General features: G+C 48.0%; 1 protein-coding gene across 7 annotated transcripts in view; it reads left to right on the top strand.

Moving 5' to 3' along the window:
• KIF1A (kinesin family member 1A) overlaps window positions 1-20576 on the top strand; it is a 4129412-nt gene that overhangs the window by 2166879 nt on the left and 1941957 nt on the right. The window lies entirely within an intron of this gene.

The raw sequence follows: 20576 nt of genomic DNA, 5'->3' as shown, positions 1-20576 counted from the left end.
GCTGGCAGGTGCATGTCAATGGTGGGTGGGGTACATGAGTCGGGGTCTGCTGGCAGGTGCCCGTCATTGGTGGGTGGGTGGGGGACATGCCCATCAATGCTGGGTGGGTCGGTGGGGGACATGAGTCAGGGCCTGCTGGCAGGTGCCCGTCAATGGTGGGTGGGTGGGGGACATGCGTCAGGGCCTGCTGTCAGGTGCCCGTCAATGGTGAGTGGGTGGGTAGGTGGGGGACATGAGTTGGGCCCTGCTGGCAGGTGCCCGTCAATGGTGGGTGGGCGTTTGGGTGGGGGACATGAGTCAGGGCTCACACGTGCATGGTGCCATGTGGGCTGCCTACAGGGCATGGTCAGGGGTGTAGGGTAGTCCCCTGTGGTGTGGGCAGCCTGCAGGGCATGGGGAGGGGGGAAAGGGCACACCCAGGAGGGCCTACAATGCCAGATCGCGTGTAAAACTCCCTGCGCACCTCCGAAATACATGTACCCCGCTCGCCCAATGCCTTTCGCGTGTGAAACTCCCCGTGCACCCCCGAAATACACGTACCCTGCTCTCGCCAGGACTATTGCGTGTGAAACTCCCCGCGCATTCCCGAAATACACGTACCCCACTCGCCCAAGACCTATCGCATGTGAAACTCCCTGCGCACCCCCGAAATACACATACCCCACTCGCCCAATGCCTATCGCAATTGAAACTCCCCTGCGCACCCCCGAAATACACATACCCCGCTCTCGCAAGGACTATCGCGTGTGAAACTCCCCACGCACCCCCGAAATACACGTACCCTGCTCGCCCAAGGCCTATCGCGTGTGAAACACCCGACGGACCCCCGAAATACACGTACCGCATTCTCGCCAGGACTATCGCATGTGAAACTCCCTGCGTACCCCTGAAATACACGTACCCTGCTCTCGTCAGGACTATCGCGTGTGAAACTTCCCACGCACCCCTGAAATACACGTAGCCCGCTCGCACAAGGCCTATCGCGTTTGAAACTCCCTGCGTAACCCCGGAATACACGCAGGCACCCCATCCCCCCTGGGCATGCCCCACAGGCAGCCCACTCACCCTCCCCATGCCCCACAGGCAGCCCATCCACCCTGGAGATGCCCCACAAGCAGCCCACACCACAGGGGGTACTTTTCCCACACAATTTACCTGGCGCGAACAGGGTACGTGTATTCTGGGTGGTGTGCGGGGAGTTTTACATGCGATAGGCCTTGCGCAAGCGGGGTATGTGTATTCTGGCCTGGTGCGAGCGCGGTACGTGTATTCTGGGGGGTGCGCAGGGAGTTTTACACATGATAGGCCTGGCGCGAGCGGGGTACGTGTATTCTGGGGGGTGCGTGGGGAGTTTTACATGCGATAGGCCTGGCGCGAGCGGGGCACATGTATTCTGGGGGGTGCGCGGGGAGTTTTACGCAAGATAGGCCTGGCACGAGCGGGGTACGTGTATTCTGGGGGGTGCGCAGGGAGTTTTACATGCGTTTTCGCTGGCACGAGTGGGGTACTTGTATTCTGGGGGGTGCACAGGGAGATTTACATGCGTTTTCATGGTTGGGGGGCTGTATGCTGGTCCACTGGCCTTTGTGCCATGTACTGGATTTGTGCGATGTTTTTGGCAGACGGGCGGGGTTGGGGGCGTAACTGGCGCTGCTGCAGGGTCGCTGCGCCACTCTGCGCCACGGCTGCCTATGGATGTTTTAATCCATGAATACGCTGTGCGCCTAAATGGGTTTTGGCGCATGCAGCTGGCGCAGTCTGCCGCGTGCACATTCTGTGCCAGCCGCATGCGCCACTTGTGCGCCGGATTCTATGAATTACCCCCTAAGTCTTGCCTGCCTGCAAAGCTACCGTAGATTGGTCTGGTTTGTCCAGATGTTTCCCCTGTTCCACTAAACTACGGTGGCCTCCTAAACTTCTACCCACCAGGTAAATGTTTAGAAATCCATCTTAACACCCTCTCACTCGGAGCAGAAAATACCTACTGGGTATTCCGTAAAGCGCTAAAAACAGCTGTTCTCCTAAATCTGAAACAACCCTTATGCCTTCTCCCTGCACCTAATGTATTGCATGTCATAACCAATTGTCATAACCATTGCAATTTCCTCACCTGTATAATCCATCCTATGTCAAAACTAATGTAAACAACCTCCTGCATGGCATAACCAATGCTAATTCCTGTACCTGTAACAGCTTTCTTATGTCAAACCTAATGCAAATAACCTCATGTACCTGTACAAGTGCCTCGATGCCTGCCTGTTTGTGAGCTTTACAAATTAAATAAATACATAAATAAAATGATGGGAGTGGTGTTAGGACTGTGTCTGTAATGTGTTTGATTTGTTTTGCTGGTGTCGGGGGGATGTGTGGCTGTTAGGGAGAATTCTCTTTCTAGGGCTAATTTCCCTCACCTAGTGAGTCCCCCAACAGCTTTGCTGGATTTCTGGAGTTTATTTTTTCCACCTGGTAAGAGTGTACATCTTTTTCCACTCGTACATGTGTTTTTACTCAATGTTTGATCTTGGGCACTGGAGCACACCACTCCAGGTGCCCCTGTTCTTGTACGGGTTACACAGCACCCTCAGTGTAGTAACCCAGGGTTGTCTTTTGGGCTTCCCTCTAACTCCATTTCGCTGGGGCTGACTACTGTCCCCCAGAGAAAGGTAAAGTTGCCATTTACTTTACATAGTCATTTCTACCACAGACACAGTACTGGAAACAGCTAATCGGTACCCCTTTTCTGTCTGTACCTCCCTGAGCATTGTTTTGCTCTTTTAACATTCAGACTTGGCTGGTGGCAGTGCTATCTACCCTAACATTTCTACCGCGATTATATTAGATAAACGTGATACAGTTCTTGGCTATTATATTAGCCTCAAGCATAAACCCGCTTGACCAAATCGTCTTTCTTTTGGCTCCGGTTGGGTTTATTCACCATTTCTTTTTGTTAAAGTCCTTCTTGTGTTTTACTTTGCGTGGCAAACTAGGTTCGCCTTCTTTGTTCACTGTCTTTTTGGCGGGCTTCTGCAGGGAAGCCCTCCTCAAGGTGCCTGGGTGTCTAGGTGGGCTGAATGTGAGGGAGGGGTGTAGTCACCCCCTGCACAGGGTATCCTAGGAAACCCAAGTCGCACTTTTCCATGATTGGCTGAGGCGGTTGTCCCTGCTGGACAACCCCCCTGCTGCGTGATTGACAGCCAGGCTGTGTGAATGGGGGTTTTTGCGCATAAAAAGCAGGTCTCTTGGGCTAGAAGTCAGAGTCGCCTCTGGAACTACAAGGAACCGAAGAGAAGCGGAGAGAACGACGGCTGCTGCAACTACCCCGTCCCGGTGAAGCCCTGCTGCAGTCCTGAGCTACCTACCCTTCGACGACTAAGAGAAGATCCAGTCCGGAGTCTTCTTCCCTTGAGCCTGGTGGGGATAACCAGCTCATCTTCTTCAGCCAGAGCTCTCCCCCATGGTCGAAATGCTGCACACTGCTGTAGTGGTCCGGATAGGCACCTGCTGAGCCTCTCCTGTTTTTAAGGAGCAAACCTTTTCGTTGTCGCTGCTGCCAGCTTCATCCCTGTGTGGTGCAGACCCCCTTCAGACTTCCTCCTTCACAACGAAGCTCCAGGAATCGTGGATCTGCGGGAAACCAACAGGAACAACTGCCAGGGCTCCAGCTGCTTCGTGGAAATAAGGTACTGTGTTCTACTCGAGGAAACTGGGTGAACCCCTTTTCTTCATCTCCAAGGCTCGTCCTTGTCTTCCCTCCTTCTTATAACTTTTGCTTCCGAACATTGACAATATTCAAGTACTCTTGGGCTATACGGAATCGTGAACTGTCTAAGGGTGTGGTCTTCGGCACAGGCCTCCGGTGTCATCTAAACCTGGCTCCGACCCTTTGACTTTTGAACTCCTGTTTCTGAGTGTTTCTCGATACTGTCTGCCTACCCTAAATATTGCCTGTGATTTTTGCCTCCAACTCCCTCTCGATATCTCAGGTGCTAAGTGTGTTTTTACCCCGGTAGCATTTCATGTCACGGATACGTGTTTATTTAGTAGGCCGAACTGTCAAAAAGTGATTGCAACCAGATCCGCGGTATCGTGTTTTGTTCGTAACACTGGTTCATTCAAACACAGGGTACTTACCTTGAGACTTACTGTACAAAGTGAATTGGTTAGTTGGAGTAAATTTAACGTGTGGTTTTGTTTAAAGTTTAATAGAGGTGTTTTGTTTATAACCGATGCTTTAAGAATACATGTACTTATATTTTTTACCTGAAACCTTGAGTCAGTGTTTGCTTGAGTCATAGTAATTGTGGTCCCTTTGTGTAATCTCTGCTACTGCTCATATAGTCTTGAGATAAGCCTGGCTGCCCTGCTACTGCTACCACTATAACTTAGTAGTACAGGCTTGTACCAAAGGTAACACTTGTATTGCCACCTGTGGTCTTAATTGTGTGTAGTGGTCCCTATGGGCACTGCACAGGATTCTGCCTAACAGTGGAATATAAGTGGTGTTGTGTTGCAGTGAGTGAGAAGGGGATTGCAAAGTAGTCTGACCATGATTCCCAGATTTGATTTTGCACAGAGATGTGATCTTTGCTTGAAATCAGAAGGTCAATGGTGTTACCAGCTGTGTTTATGGGGCAGGTGGTTTGTTGGGTGATGCTATATTGGTTGAGTGGAGTGAGGAAACTGTTCAATTTGGGGTACTGTCTGGACAGAAACTTACCTCGGTTAAAACCACTAAGATATTAGTAAAAGGAGAGCGGTGGATGAAGTTGAGTTCAGTGATGAAGTTGGGCTTCTGTGTTGGAGCAGTACATTACTATTTCTCTCTCTCTCTCTCTCTCTCTCTCTCTCTATAGATATATATATATATATATATATATATATATATATATATATATATATATATATATATATATATATATATATGTATATATATATATATATATATTTCTGAGGCTTGTGGAATCTGCTTAGATCACATGCTGTGCATAGGCCGACATCTAGTGGAAGCTGCGGAGTATTCCAGTTTGTTTTTCGAAACTCGAAAATGGGCGTCGACACAGGGCGTGCCAGTAATACTATCCCTAGTGTGACGTCCACTGTAGCCAAGATCCCTCACGCGTCTAGGATCCTCAGATTGTTTTTTTCCGCCATACTGGTCGGAAGCATTTTGCGGAGTCCCCTCGCCTTAGCCATACTTTTGCTAAAATTTATAATAATAATCTATTGACATCCTTCCCCACCCCAACGTCGAACTTCGACACTCGATGCCGGCTGGAGAAGAAATCGACCGTCGGCTGCTGCACGACGGATTTGGGCCTCGGAAGGCCGCTGGCCTCGGCCCGGGCCTGGTAGACCGCTGGCCTCGGCCCTGCAAGTAGGGAGAGTGGGGGGTGGTACATACTCTACACTCTTGGTATATAGGTACACCTTATACATTTCCTACACTTAACAGCCCGCTGCCTCAAGGTGCGTATGGAGGGTACCCCTTTTCAATTCTGCTCCAAGTGCAATCGCAAATACCCTTGGGTCGACAGGCACGCCACGTGCAATCTCTCTTGCCGAGGAACCACCCCGAAGCGAACTGCAGAGCATGTAGTAGGTTTAAACCTAAAACACTTAAGGACCGTTCGACGAAGCGTTGGGCCCACCACGCCAGGCAGGCGGCCATGGCAGCGGAGGGCACCTTCAGCGATGGCAGCGACGCCGTACTTTCGGACGGCGAGGGTATTACGGCATCGAAAGACAGCCGAGCGCAGGTCCCCGACCTCGGAAGGTCGTCCGGCAGGGCGGCTATGGGGAAGACCCCCGGCGACACAAGCGCTTCACATACTACACACACTAAACACACTAAGTCCAACCGAGACTCGACGACGTCGAGTTCTCGGAAAGAGGCACAGACAGAACGGTCCGATTCGGTGTCCTCTGGGCGCTCTCGATCAAGATCGCCGCATGACTCCAGGCAATCATCCACTCTTGCCAAGAGTGCCTCGCTCCCTAGGCTAACAGAAGTTTGCTCGTCGGAAGACGAAGACGACTTCCACCCCCAGGCCGCGCTCCAGGAGTCGGAGCCCCCAATTAAAGCCAGCAAGGCCCCACGCTCGAAGGACAGGGACACCCCTCCCGATCCTCGACGCCAGGCGTCGAAAAACTCCGGAGCCACTAAGGGACAGGGAAAACATTTTTCTACGCACGGGGAGGGGGGAAAACAGCAGAAGAAACTACCTGTACATTCTTCCACACCTGTGAAACACTCCACCTCCCCTAAACAGACAAGCCCAGGTCTGCTGATAGGTCCACAACCAGCAAAGCTACTCAAGATAAATCCCATAGACTTGCTGAGAGAGTCATTCCCAGTTCCAAAAAATGGTCCAGTGAATACTTAGATAGGGTCATGTCAAGAATGTCTTCTTTGGCTGATTTTTATGATAAAAATCCAGAACATTTCCTCTCGTATGATCCACAAGGGGCCACACCCTCAGGCTCTACTGATCCTATCCCCCCGAGTAAAAAGGCCCGGTTTGAAACTCCGATGAGGTCAGAACCCTTCGAGGTACAACCTTACGCAAGACCATACTCACGGTATCAAGGAGAGGCTTCCTTTTGTGAGGACCAAGTATTTGGTATGATAGAAGAGCAAACCGGGACGGGCTACTATGGGGATGATGAGGACCATGAAGAAGAAGAGGATGACCCGGAAACATACAGAGTAGATTCCCCGGTAGAGAACGAAGCCCCGGTTACCGACTCCCCGGTCGATAACCAACCCCTCCTAAATGAGGTTCTCGCTCGCGCAGCAGAACATTTACACATTGACACCCACGGTGTACAGGAGGAAAGGGACTTTGCAGAAGAGTTAGTGGGAGAAAGGAGGCCTGTTGCCCAGACCATCCCTATCCTTAAATCCATTCAGCGGAGAATAGATCCATCCCTGGTGAACCCAAACCTCACCAGAGCAGTCAATCCCAGGGTTGAAAAACTTTTCAGGGCGGCACAGTCTGACCCTCTCTATATAAGAGGACATCTGAAGCCAGACTCCCTAGTTGTCACCAACACTCATAAGAGGGCTGGGACACCCTTGTCTTCGTCAGAAGCTCCTCCTGACAAGGAGAGCAAAAAACTATACGGTTTTGGCAGGAAGGTAGCCTCAACGTCCGCCTATCAAGCAAGGATTGCTAACTCCACCACCCTGTTGGCCAGCTACAACTGCCATCAGTGGGAAGAAGTAGCGGCTCTCATAGCCTCTGCTCCTGAACCGTTAAAGGGCCAATTAGCTCGGATTTCCGCAGAGGTTAGAGCCGTGTCTGGTTGCATTTTGAAAGCAACCTTCAACGCCGCGGACAACGCAGGCAGATTGATAGCAGAAGGTACTGTTATCAAGAGACATGCGTGGTTACGGCAGTCTGGTTTTAAGGCAGAAACACAGGCATCATTGTTGGACAAACCGGTGGAAGCCGATCTCTTGTTTGGCAAGGCGGTCGAAGACGCACTGAAAAATGCCAAGGACGAATATGAGACACTCAAATCCCTTGGCCAATTAACCAATAAACCCCCTAACCAGAGAGGGAATAGTAATTTTCGTCGCCCACGCGGCCAAAATTCCCAGAGAGGATCTAACTATTCCCAGGGGCAGGGTACACAGTGGAACAACAACCAACAGTCTACCCAGGGTTACGGCAGAGGTAATAGGAGAGGTTGTGGTAAAGGCGGAGGCAGCCCCAGCAAGGGAGGCGGCACGCCTCCACCAAAGCAGTGACGCTCAGTTCAGGGTCCCTTCTCACGCAACCCCAGTAGGGGGACGCATTTCAAACTTCACCCAGGCTTGGGAAGGGATCACATCAGACAGATGGGTGCTGTCAACAGTATCCACAGGATATTGTATAGAGCTACTGCAGCGTCCCCGGAACCATCCTCCACGACAAAGAGTACACTCCTTAGAACATCAGAAGATTCTCCTCGAGGAGATCGCCATTCTTCTACAAAAGGACGCGATAGAACTCGTCCCGGGACACCAGGTAAACAAGGGTATTTATTCAACTTACTTCCTTGTGCCAAAGAAAGACTTGACAATGCGCCCAGTATTGGATTTACGGCCTGCCAACAAGTATGTCAAGCCCCAAAAATTTCGTATGACCACGCTACAAGAGGTAATCCCCCTCCTAAAAAAGGGGGATTACATGGCAACCTTGGATATGAAAGATGCTTATTTTCATATTTCCATGTTCCCAGCGCACAGAAAGTACTTGCGCTTCAAGGTGGACAGTCGCCACTACCAATTCAAGGTACTGCCCTTCGGGATAGCTTCAGCACCAAGGGTATTCACCAAGGTACTGGCGGTGGTGGCTGCACACCTACGCAGGGAGGCAATCCCAGTGTACCCTTATCTGGACGACTGGCTCATAACGGGGGAAACCCCAGGAACTTGCAGGACCAACATTCAAAGGACTATCAACCTCCTCCACGAGTTAGGCTTCTCAATCAACGAGAAGAAGTCAAGCCTGGTGCCAAGCACCTCAAAACAATTCCTAGGAGCAATCCTGGATACCCAGGAGGGGTTGACCTTTCCTTCAGAAGAAAGAATTCAGAATATACTACTGCAAATTCCGCATTATCAGTCCGGTCAACAAATAACGGTACGCAAAGCAATGCGTTTACTGGGCATGATGGCGTCATGCATTTACCTGGTCCCCCACGCGCGCCTGCGCATGCGTCCCATGCAGGAATGGTTTGCGAAACAGTGGTCTCAGGCAAGTGGTCAGTGGGACGATCTAGTGGTCGTTTCGCCAACACTGGTACAAAGCCTTCACTGGTGGACAAGAGAGAATCTCGCACAGGGGAAACCCTTTTACGATCCCGAAGTACAGGCAGTAGTCACTACAGATGCATGCCTGACGGGGTGGGGAGCTCACCATCTCCACCACACAGGTCAGGGTCTCTGGTCTCACTCAGTGGCCAAGAACCACATCAACCTGCTAGAGCTTCTGGCAGTATTCAGAGCGCTTCAGGCGTTCGAGCCCCATCTACTAAACCTGTCAGTGCAAATCCGGACGGACAGCACTACAGCCATGTTCTACCTGAACAAGCAAGGAGGGACTCGCTCGCCAAATCTGTCCAAGCTTGCCCAGAAAATCTGGATATGGGCACTCAGACGGAACATCTTCCTGTCATCACAACATGTTCCAGGGGAGCTCAATTCCCTAGCGGATGCTCTGAGCAGAGACTCCCTCCCAGAGGAACACAAATGGGTTCTTCACAGAGAGGTCGTAGAAGATATCTTCTCTCAGTGGGGTTTCCCCACTATAGACTTATTCGCCACAAGCGAAAACAGACAATGCCCAGGATTTGCATACAGGTTCCCCCAACCAGACTCCCAGGGGAACGCCCTGTGGATGAACTGGTCAGGGATGTTTGCGTACGCTTTTCCACCAACTCCTCTCATCAGGAAAGTGGTGAACAAGATGAACAGGGAATCGATGACGCTCGTCCTAGTTGCTCCCATGTGGGCAAGACAACCGTGGTTCCCACACCTACACAGGATGGCGGTGTGCGAGCCCATCAAACTTCCAGCCTGGTACAACCTACTGTCCCAGCACCAAGGTCAAACAGTGCACCAGCAACCCAACTCAATGAACCTGGCAGCATGGCTCCTGAGGTCATAGAGTTTGGACACCTCAATTTGCCACAGAGGTGTATGGACATCCTAAAGGAATCTAGGAAACCAAACACAAGGCACTGTTACTTTGACAAGTGGAAGGGGTTCGTTATCTGGTGCCAGAGTAGACAAATCAACCCAGTTGATTGCACTCCTTCCACTATTGTTACATACATGCTCCAAGCCTTCATGGAAGGAGTAAAGAGACTTCACCCTCCTATTTCAAACCCACCACCAGGGTGGGACCTTAATGTGGTGCTAGCCAAGCTCATGGGCCCCCCTTTCAAACCCATGCATAAGAGCAGTCTCAAACACCTGACTTATAAAACGGCCTTCTTAGCAGCTATTACTTCTATAAGAAGGGTCAGTGAAATTCAGGCTCTGTCAGTGCAGGATCCCTTCTTTACTATCCATAAAGACAAACTGGTTTTACGCACACACCCTAGGTTCTCACCTAAATTTATATCAAAATTCCATGTAAACCAGTCCATCGAGCTTCCGGCTTTCTTCCAGAACCCGCAAAGCTCGGCTGAGGTGAAACTACACACCCTAGATGTGCGTAGGGCGGTCCTCTACTATGTAAATAAAACCAGACCGCTAAGAAAAACAGATCAACTGTTTGTCTCCGTAGCTACAGGCAGAGAGGGGGATCGCGTCTCTAAAGGTGCCATCTCGAAGTGGATTATTAACTGTATCCAGCTGTGTTACTCACTCTCTGAAAAAACTCTGCCTTTTATGCCAAGGGCCCACTCTACTAGAGGCATTGGGGCCACTCTGGCTTTCATTGCAAATGTACCCCTTGACACCATTTGCAAAGCAGCTACTTGGAGCTCTATTCACACTTTTACTCAGCATTACTGCATTGACACCCATTCCAAGGCACATACACAAGTGGGACAAGCGGTTCTAAGACACTTATTTGCTCATGACCCTTCTCACATCCCACCTCCTTCTTCTGGTACTGCTCGCTAATCTATGCACAGCATGTGATCTAAGCAGATTCCACAAGCCTCAGAAGGGATACATTACTCACCGTAATCGTATTTCTGATGCTTGTATCTGCTTAGATTCACATGCGACCCACCCTTCCTCCCCTCCGAGAGAAGGCACATGATTGCTTGTAGTCTTACCTTTCTGTCTATCTGCTTGGATTATCTGTACTCACGCTACTCCTCATGCTACCTCATGTCAGAAAAAATACAATCTGAGGATCCTAGACGCGCGAGGGATCTTGGGTACAGTGGACGTCACACTAGGGATAGTATTACTGGCACGCCCTGTGTCGACGCCCATTTTCGAGTTTCAAAAAACAAACTGTAATACTCCCCAGCTTCCACTAGATGTCGGCCTATGCACAGCATGTGAATCTAAGCAGATACAAGCATCAGAAATACGATTACGGTGAGTACATACATGCTATATTCAGTAAAAACACTTTGTTAAAGGGACGTTATGGTTAAGTTGCGCTACTAAAAACCTATGAAATTCTGTAAAAAATGGTTCCAAGTAAAACCGAAAAACCCCTGAAATTCGCCAGTTATGGTAAGCTAAGCAACCATAACTCGCACCACCACCGTGCACTGCTAAGACTAACACCCAGGACATCAAATATGACATCACAAATGTCATTGATGACATCACTGATGATCTCACATGTGCATTTACTTTTCATGAAAAGTTTGTACAAGGGATTCTTATAATGACAAAAAAGTGTCAACGATCATTGGAATAAATATCATGAGCTACTTAGTGCATTAAGCAATGCATTGATATAGCATTCTATTATGAAGTTCTATCCAGTATACTAAGCTACTCATGTAGATACATAGGCATTGTGTGCAGCATACATGATGGAGGTGCAATAGTCATAATCTTGCCATGTTGAATAATGAAATGATAACTGCTTTCTTATTAGCGTTTTGCGTACTGTGAAACATATAATAAGTAGCTAATAAAACCCACTTACTACATAATTGCATTATTACAGACAAAACACAAAGAGACAACAACACATACAAATATGAGTATATACAGGGAAAGTGAAGTAAGCAAAAAAGCAGCAGTAGTAGGAGAAGGTGTTCATAACCTAACTAATTATCATTATGCAGAGAAATGATTGCTCTGTTTCAAAGCTGCTACTTTCCCTATGTATATGTATCACATGATGTGAATGGACCCTAAGGAAAGTAGTGTGAGTACAATGTATACAAATATGAGCATATACAGGGAAGGTACAGTATTAAAAAACAACAGAACTATCAGAAAGTGCTGACAACCCTACCGATTATCTTCATGCATAGAGAGGATTGCCGTCTTTCAAGCCCGTGTCTTCCACCATGTATATGTTTCATATGATGTGACTGGACCCTAAGAGAATTACTGTAAGAACATACTTGAAGGATAAGTCTACAAATATTGTACCTTTTCCATTTTTAGTTCCTGACTGTTACTGAAGAAAACCATGTGGCCTAGATATGTCAGTAAAGGAACAAAGGGGGAGCCAGACATGTGGTGCCATCAGTGTGTGATGTCATCTTTGATGTCCTGGGTGTTAGTCTTAGCAGTGCACGGTGGTGGTGCGAGTTATGGTTGCTTAGCTTACCATAAGTGGCAAATTTCAGGGGGTTTTCGGTTTTACTTGGAACCATAACGTCCCTTTAACAATGTTTTTTTACTAAATTTCATAGGTTTTTATTAGTGCAACTTAACCATAACGTCCCTTTAAAAGGATGAAAGCCATTAGCACCCTAGGTTCCCAAAGCTGGAACCCGGGGTGCTAAAAAAAAATGTTCTTCCCACACGGGACGCCTGCGGTGTAGGAAGGAAAATCCTTTACCAAGATGGCCACCATGGAAAGGGAAGGCGGGGTTCCATACAGGGCCCCTCTTCGCTTTCCATGGCAGCCTACAGAAGGCAAAAAGAGAACTCTATGAACATATTACCACAAGCACATTTTTCTTCCTTTTGAAATCTATACCAATTTCGAATACCTTTACCACAAAGTCAGTCCCAGGAGGACATGGCCACTTTAACCCCATGTTTTGTCCCTCATGGTCATGGCCAATAGCCAAATTGTCCAGATCATTACCTTATTATATGACCCGGACAATGTGGCCACTGCCCATGGCCATAGGCTACACCTCAGTCACCAAAGGTATATCACTATTTTTCGTACCTACATTATGACAATGGTCAAATAATAAAACCCAGGCACATTTGCAAAACCATGCTTTCAGGTCCTTCTCAATGCTCCTTTCACAAGTTTGCTGGAAATCCACCCATGTTTTATTTTTTCAAAAGTGTCAAATATATGCACAATCGTCATATAACCTAGCCCCCACTTGACAAAATCCATTCAGACTTTACAAAAACATGTATATCTAGATCTATAATCTTTTTGCAAACCTTTGTGTAGATTTGTCAAATGGTACCACATTAATAAGCCTTTACAATATTTTGGGACGCCCCCTCTAATGTTGCCCCTCTTGACAAAATCCCACCAAACTTCCAAAATCATGAATATCTATAGGTATTATCAGTTTCCCAAATTAAGTGTAGATTCGTCAAATGGCACATCATTTATAAGCTTTTACATAATTTTGGGACCGGCCCTCTAGTTTTGCCCCTCTTGACAGAATCCCACCAAACTTTGCCAAGAGCAGGTGAAGTAGTTGCGGGCGTGCACAGTTTTCGTTTGCTCGTGTCACTAACTCTGCTGCGATCTTCACTGATATGTGTTTCTTCCAACGTGTGTGCACAGACTTCTCTGCTGCGTGAAATCTCCTATGCGTGTGTGCTTTGCAACATGAACTCTTCTCCGCGTGAGCGTGGTCTACACTGCTACGTGCTTCCTTCAACAGGTGTTCACGGTCTTCGCAGCTATGTGTTTTCCACAACGCGTGTGCCTGGTCTTTGCAGCTACGTATTAACCACAGCACGTGTGTGTGTGGTCTTCGCAGCTTCGTGTTATCTACAGCACGTGCGCGCGGTCTTCACAGCAATGTGTTTTCCACAGCACGTGCGCATGGTCTTCACAGCTACGTGTTTCCTACAGCGCATGTGTGCTGTCTTTGCAGCTACGTGTTTTCCACAGCGTGTGTGCGCAGTTTTCACTGCATATGTTTTCCGTTAATGCATGTGCGCAGTCATCATTTCTGCGTGTTTTTCTTCAACCCGTGTGCGTGTTCAGATGAGGCACGTGTGAGCTCAGATTCATCAGTTAAGAGCGAGCGGATGAGTTTGAAAAAGATACACCGATACGTGCTTCATTCAACGTGTGTGAGTGGTCTTCTCAGCTACGTGTTATCTACAGCGCTTGTGCATTGTCTTCGCAGCTACGTGTTATCTACAGCGCTAGTGTGCGGTCTTCGCAGCTACGTGTTTTGTACAACGCATGTGCGTGGTCTTCGCAACTACGTGTTATCTACAGCGCGTGTGCGCAGTTTTCACTGCTATGTGTTTTCCGTTAAAGCCTGTGCGCGGTCATCATTTCTGCGTGTTTTTCTTCAACGCGTGTGTGTATTCGGATGAGGTGCGCGTGAGCTCGGATTCATCTGTTAAGAGCGCGCATATGAGTTTGAAAAAGATACACCGATACGTGCTTCATTCTACGCGTGTGTGTGGTCTTCTCAGCTACATGTTTTCTACAGCGCGTGTGCGTGGTCTTCGCAGCAACGTGTTATCTACACCGCGTGTGTGCGGTCTTCGCAGCAACGTGTTTTCTACAACACGCTTGCATGGTCTTCGCAGCTACGTGTTTTCTACAACACGCGTGCGTGTTCGGATGCGGTGCATGTGAGCTCGGATTTATCTCATTTCTGCGTGTTTTTCTTCAACGCGTGTGCGTGTTCGGATAAGGCATGTGTGAGCTCGGATTCATCTGTTAAGAGCGAGTGTGCAAGTTTGAAAAATATACACTGCTACGTGCTTCCTTCAACGCATGTGCGCGGTCTTCTCAGCTACATGTTATCTACAGTGTGTGTGCGTGGTCTTCACTGCTACGTGTTTCCATTAACTCCTGTGCGCGGTCATCATTTCTGCGTGTTTTCTTCAACGCGTGTCCGGATGAGGCGTGCGTGCAAGTTTGAAAAAGAAAGTGTCTGCGCATTTTGACTGGCGCGGTATATGTCAAGAGCGGGTGAAGTAGTTGTGCGCGTGCGCTTTACCACGTGAACTCTTCTATGCATGAGCGTGGTCTACACTGCTACATGCTTTCTTCATGTTCAGATGTTTTTTAGTTAACACGTTTTTTTTGCTTCTTGCAGCCATATTCCATCCCATCCTCATCACCCCTCAACTGCCTAAAGATTATTTGATAAGTTTGACGAGTGCAATGTTGTGTTTTTTATGTTTTACTGCGATGTCCATGGACACCGGGCACAAATCCAAGATGGCGGGCGTCTCCAAAAATCTGACGCACTTCACGCTTCACCCCAGCCAATCAGAGAGCACGTCACATGTCCGCGGACATGACGCAAGCCGCTTGGCCAATCCGTGTCCTGTCTGCGGAGTGAACAGGGAAGTGTGTCCGCAGAGCGGACATAGATATCACACATTTTTTTGTCTTATCTTTTGGTCATTTTAAAAAAAAACTACTGGACGGATCTACACCAAATTAACAAAAGCACACATTTGGGACCAAGCCGCTGCTCCTGCTACAAATTTGGTGAAAATCCATCCAGCGGTTTGGGCTGTAGGCGTGAGCAAAGTTTTTTCCCGTTATGTCTATGGGAAAAACAGAAGTTTTGGGACCCCCCCTATAACTTTGCCCCCACTGGACCAAACCTCACCAAACTTTGCAAAAAAATTCAGAGTGGGCCATATACTTATTTGCAAAGTTTGGTGAGGATTCGTCCAGGGGGAGCGAAGTTATAAGCCACCCAAAAAGTGCTCTTCCTATGGGATTAGCAATTTAACCATAACTACACAGCCACTACCATGGCTGTGTATTATATATAAGCGCCAAAGCCCTTAGTCATCCAGGCACTACACAGAAACAGAGACAACATGAAACTATGAGATGGAGAAAACAAACAAAACAGGGAACCCTACCTACGCAAATAGTCTAGTTTTCAAATTCTTCCTAAAAACATGATCTTTTTTTTCCTTTTGCAAATTTTCAGGCAGCTCATTCCATCAGGCAGCTCATTCCAGGCTTGAGCATTCAGGATGGGGAAAGAGAGACTATTTCCCCTGCTTCTCTTGAAGTGGGGAATAATGAGACCATGTGTGTCAGAAGACCGGAGGTTACGAGCTGGTTTATGGACTTCCAATTTCTCCTTCAAATAGGATGGCGCAATTCAAAACATGCATTGTGACCAAACATAATTATCTTAAACTGGTCGCTGGCAGCAACAGGAAGGCAGTGGAGTTCCTTGCGAGCCCCAGATACCGGTTCTCTCCGAGCAATACTACAGACTGCTCGCACCGCGTCATTTTTAAAAATCTTTTGTAATTTACCCAGGCATTCATCACTTGTACCGCCTACCAGGGAATTGCAATAATCAAGTCTAGGTAAAACAATGGCTCGAATTAGCTTCTCACGGTTTACCAGGGACAAATCTGTCTCAGGACCCTCAAATAGTAATTAGAATGTTTAACCACATAGTTTTCATGGGTGTCCGTGTTAGGTGATACTTTCATAAAGATACCTAGGGTTTTAATTTTGTCGACAACAGGAATGCGACCTCCATCTATGCTAAAACTCTTATAAGCCGGGTTTAGTCTTGCTCTGGCATGTTTCGACACGTAGACCATTAGTTCTGTTATGGCCGCATTTAACCATAGCCAATTTGAGGTCATCCAGTCTTTAATGAGATTGTAGATTTTATTCAGGTTCATCTGATCAGTTTTGTAATTCCCACTCAATTCCACGGATAACTGGAAGTCATTGGCATAATTTGCAAAGAAAACACCCAATTTTTCTATTTCAACGCATAATGGCTTGATATAAACGTTGAACACAGATGGGGACAGGAAAGCCCCCTGTGGAACTCCACATGAAATTGGAGCAAGGTCATATGAGGCATCTGCCCAACAGACACTGGAGTTACGGCCAAAAAGAAAAGACTCCATCCATATTGTTGCTTTCTCTGAGAAGCGGCCTATATGAATCAGTGTATTCAACAGCCGTTTATGATCAAGGAGGTTGAAAGCTGCGGATAAATCTAGAAGAATGAGCAGCCCTGCACCATTCCTTTTTAGAGTAGTTAGCATGTTAGTATGAAGCTAAAGAACAGCGCTCTCAGTTCCATGAGCACTACGAAAGACAGATTGCTTCTTGTGAAGAAGGCCCAGGGCCTCCATGTGATGTTGCATCTGGTTGGTAGCTGTTTTATCAATTATTTTCAGGAGTGGGGTGTTTGTTACAGGCCTATGGTTTGAATATTCCTTGGAATCCAGACCTATTTCTTTTAATAGCAGGCAGTGCTTAATTTGTAAAAAAAATAAGTGCCAGTCCCCAAAAAATATTGGCCCCATAATACCGGGCGCGGCGCCGCCACGCCGCCCGCACCAGTTCAGTGCTAGACCTAGATCGGCCCACCACCAGCCCATCACACTGCTGCTGCTTCATGTCACATGTTTGGCGCTGCATGAGCAACTGCTGGCACAGGCTAGTAGTGGGATGGATGGGGAAGGGCACACATGGGTTGAGAAAGTATAATGCTTTAAAGTTGGAAAACACTTGTTATGGTAGGTGTAGTGGTTCCAGCATTCCGGCAACCCCAAAGGCAAAAGAGTGCCAAAAAATGCCAGAGGCAAAAAAGTGGGGTTATAGCCCCCTCAATCAATCCCCCTTTTAGCAACGCCTGCTCCTCCTCACCCCCGCCCACAGACTCAACTGTTCCCAATGTCAATAAGGTAATGCCCAAAGGCCTGATCCAACAGGGAAACAGGGGTCTCTTTTGTATGCTAACGTGGGCATGTTTCAGCACTTAGTGTTAGTGCAACGTGCTATCGGCAGTATTGACCAATTTCACTTGCACAGTGTGCATGAAAAAGCAATATTAAACACACACTTTCCCCAAACTAAAATCTCAGTTGCTATGAATTAAGGTATACATTATTATATGTATTGGTGAATTATACAGTTTAACTATTCAAACGCGCCACTGGCATCCAAAGTGCACAAACTGAACATTATTCGGTGTTCCATGAAGTAAATGTTGCTATCGATAAATCGTTCATTGTGTTTGAAAAGGCATTTTAAGTCCCGGTGCCTATTTGAGTCCCCCCTTCTGGCCTTTCTGATCATTACCGGCAGGGGGCCAAATTAGGGCAACTGCACCAGTGTCACAAACTCACAAATGAAGAATGCAGTGCTGCATTGCATTTTCAGGCTATTCTGCTCCACTGGTGCTAAACTGCACTATGCACAAGGCAATATTGTGGATGATGGGGATGAATTGCACTGGGTGACATGTTCAACTGCTTCATTTTCATTTTTTCTAAAAATATTGATGCTGGCTCACATCCACCACACATTAAAAAGAAAGCCACATATCAAGATGAACGTCTGAAGCAATGATATATACCATCACCATGTTTAATAATGGCCTGGTCGAATTAGTGGCACCTGACAAGAGTATAATAACACAGAATGGCCATTTAGTGCTATTATTGTTTGTATATATTTGCTTGCATAATGACGTGAACGGTAGGGTAGCCACCTAACTTGCAGGCATGGAGCCCTACTGCCGTCCCCCTTCAGACTGCACCCTCTCTCTAAGCAGACCGAGACAATAAATAGGAGGTTTATGGCTGATTGAACCCTTTGTATACCTCCCTCGCAGTGTCGGTAGAACGGACCGTGATAAAAACCACCTCTTAAAACTAAATTCGTCACACACTCACGCTGTTGCCATAACTGGGCGACCCCGTAAAGCAATTCCTGATTGGACCTGTGACAGACATGGCACGTCCCTATTGGCACAGCGGGCGCTCAACTCACTGAGCTATTTTACCAGCTGAAGCCCCTTAAGCACAAAAACTTGTGCCAAATAAAATTGTTGTTCCTGTGCACCCCATTGGATGGAACAACGAGTGAAGCAAATCACAATCCATGCATGTATTGTAACGCAGCACATAAACCCCTCTCACCTCTCATTCCAGTTCCTGGCAATAACCCCCCTGGCGTAATCCATATGGCTAAATGGTCTTAAAACGAGTGCGGCTTGGTGTCCATCCACATAGTGCTATGCTGGCGTGCTCCCCACTCCCACTTAGGCACCCACACCAGTTGGGGAAAACAAGCGTGAATAAATCACACCAAGACATAGTGACGCCTATGGGGAACAAACTCTACATGCCTCTCTGCCCTGCGCGTGTAATCCTACCAAAGAAGGGATCTTTAACACTGAATGAAAAATGGGGGCAGGCGTAAAGCCATCCAAATGAAACATCGTAACTTAAAGTGTCCTGGCCATCACTACAGTGATTGTAATAACAAACCCCATGCACAATTGAATTCGAAAGAAACTACGGTTATGGCGCCCATTTCCCATATGACCTTAATCGAGGTGACGGATATTAATGCGTTAATATTAATTAATTTGTAATGCTAGACTGCAGTTCCACAACATTATTTGTTTCCTTTTGCTAGAGAGCTTAATTAAAAACGCCCGTCTTGTTCATGGCCACTAGTAGCCAGTATGGCGATCGGCCTGCAAAAAAAAAAAAAAATTCGATTCCAAGTGTATTCCTGCAATGGCTGCTTCAGCATGGAGAAAATGCGCAGCTGAGCTTAACTGCCAATAGATAATTGTCAAGATACATATGTGGGTGGGAGAGGGGCTAAACCCACAGGTGCACTTTTTATAAAACATTTTCAGAACACTGAAAAGGCGTGCGTCTTGGAGGCCAAATGCGACATCCCTGACGATAGGTAGCTCGAACCCTGCATGTGGTTTCTTATAGACTGATGCTCTACACGTTGAGCTATTGATGTCCAATGCGCAACTAGCCATCAACTTTACAGTAACATAAATAATCAAATGCAACGCGCGGCTGCGCCAGCCATGCCCAACTGCCCATGTACGGCCAATTCACAACATGGCTTTAAATTATTGCGGCTAACGCACTAGCCTAATTAATTCCCCCGGAAAGCAGATGTCACGGGTTATCCAAATAACACCCGCGGCCCCCTCACCATCACCCAGGGCGTAACTAATGTTTAACCCTTCGTCGCACCTGCCTGCCGAGCCACCTTTTGAGCAGGGCAGGCCCATCGGCAAGCCCAGAAAACATTTGCACACACCCAGCTGCCGTACCATCCCGCTGCTAGGATTATGCTAAGAGCAGCAGGCATAACACTGCTCCGCTCACATTGCCCCGCGTCCTGCCTGCCAGCTCGGGTCAAATCCTGAGCGGTGGCGGCCGCGGGCACACAACGAGCGGAGCAGGCAAGCAGCTGTCTGCCTCCTGCACGCGACAGTCACCACAGCGTGCCACACCGGCCGGCCGCAGTCAAAGTTGGGGGTCTGGGGGGGCTTAGTACTTACCGTTACATTACTGAGTTGAGTTGAATATACACCGCACACTAAGCCAGCCAGCCAGGCCTTCTTAAGCTGCCTGCATGTAGGCCGCGCACGGGACCACACATGCAGGGGCAGGCTGTCCTTCCTCACGAGTCACGCCATGCCTTAACAAAGCAAGTGTGCCTCGTGAGGTGAAGGTGGCCTGCATCTGCAAAAACAATAGACCCACGTGATCCACCCCCACATGTCATCATGTCATTTCACTGGCTGGAGGTTCAGATGAACAGCCAATGAAAACTGTACATTCTGTGTTACTATACAGAATGTCTCAAATACTGCATAGTAACAACAGAATGTTGGTTTCCATTGGCTGTTTGTTGCTATACTCCCAGGCCCAGCAGCCAGCCATGGCCTGCAACTGCAAGCAGAGCCGCAGAGCAGACTAGGAATGA

This window comes from Ambystoma mexicanum, chromosome 10 (assembly GCF_040938575.1).
Source record: "Ambystoma mexicanum isolate Mex_15411 chromosome 10, UKY_AmexF1_1, whole genome shotgun sequence".
In the NCBI taxonomy this organism is placed as follows: Eukaryota; Metazoa; Chordata; class Amphibia; order Caudata; family Ambystomatidae; genus Ambystoma; species Ambystoma mexicanum.
The sequence above is the reverse complement of the archived record's forward strand: the minus strand, read 5'-3'. Positions and strand labels throughout refer to the sequence as shown.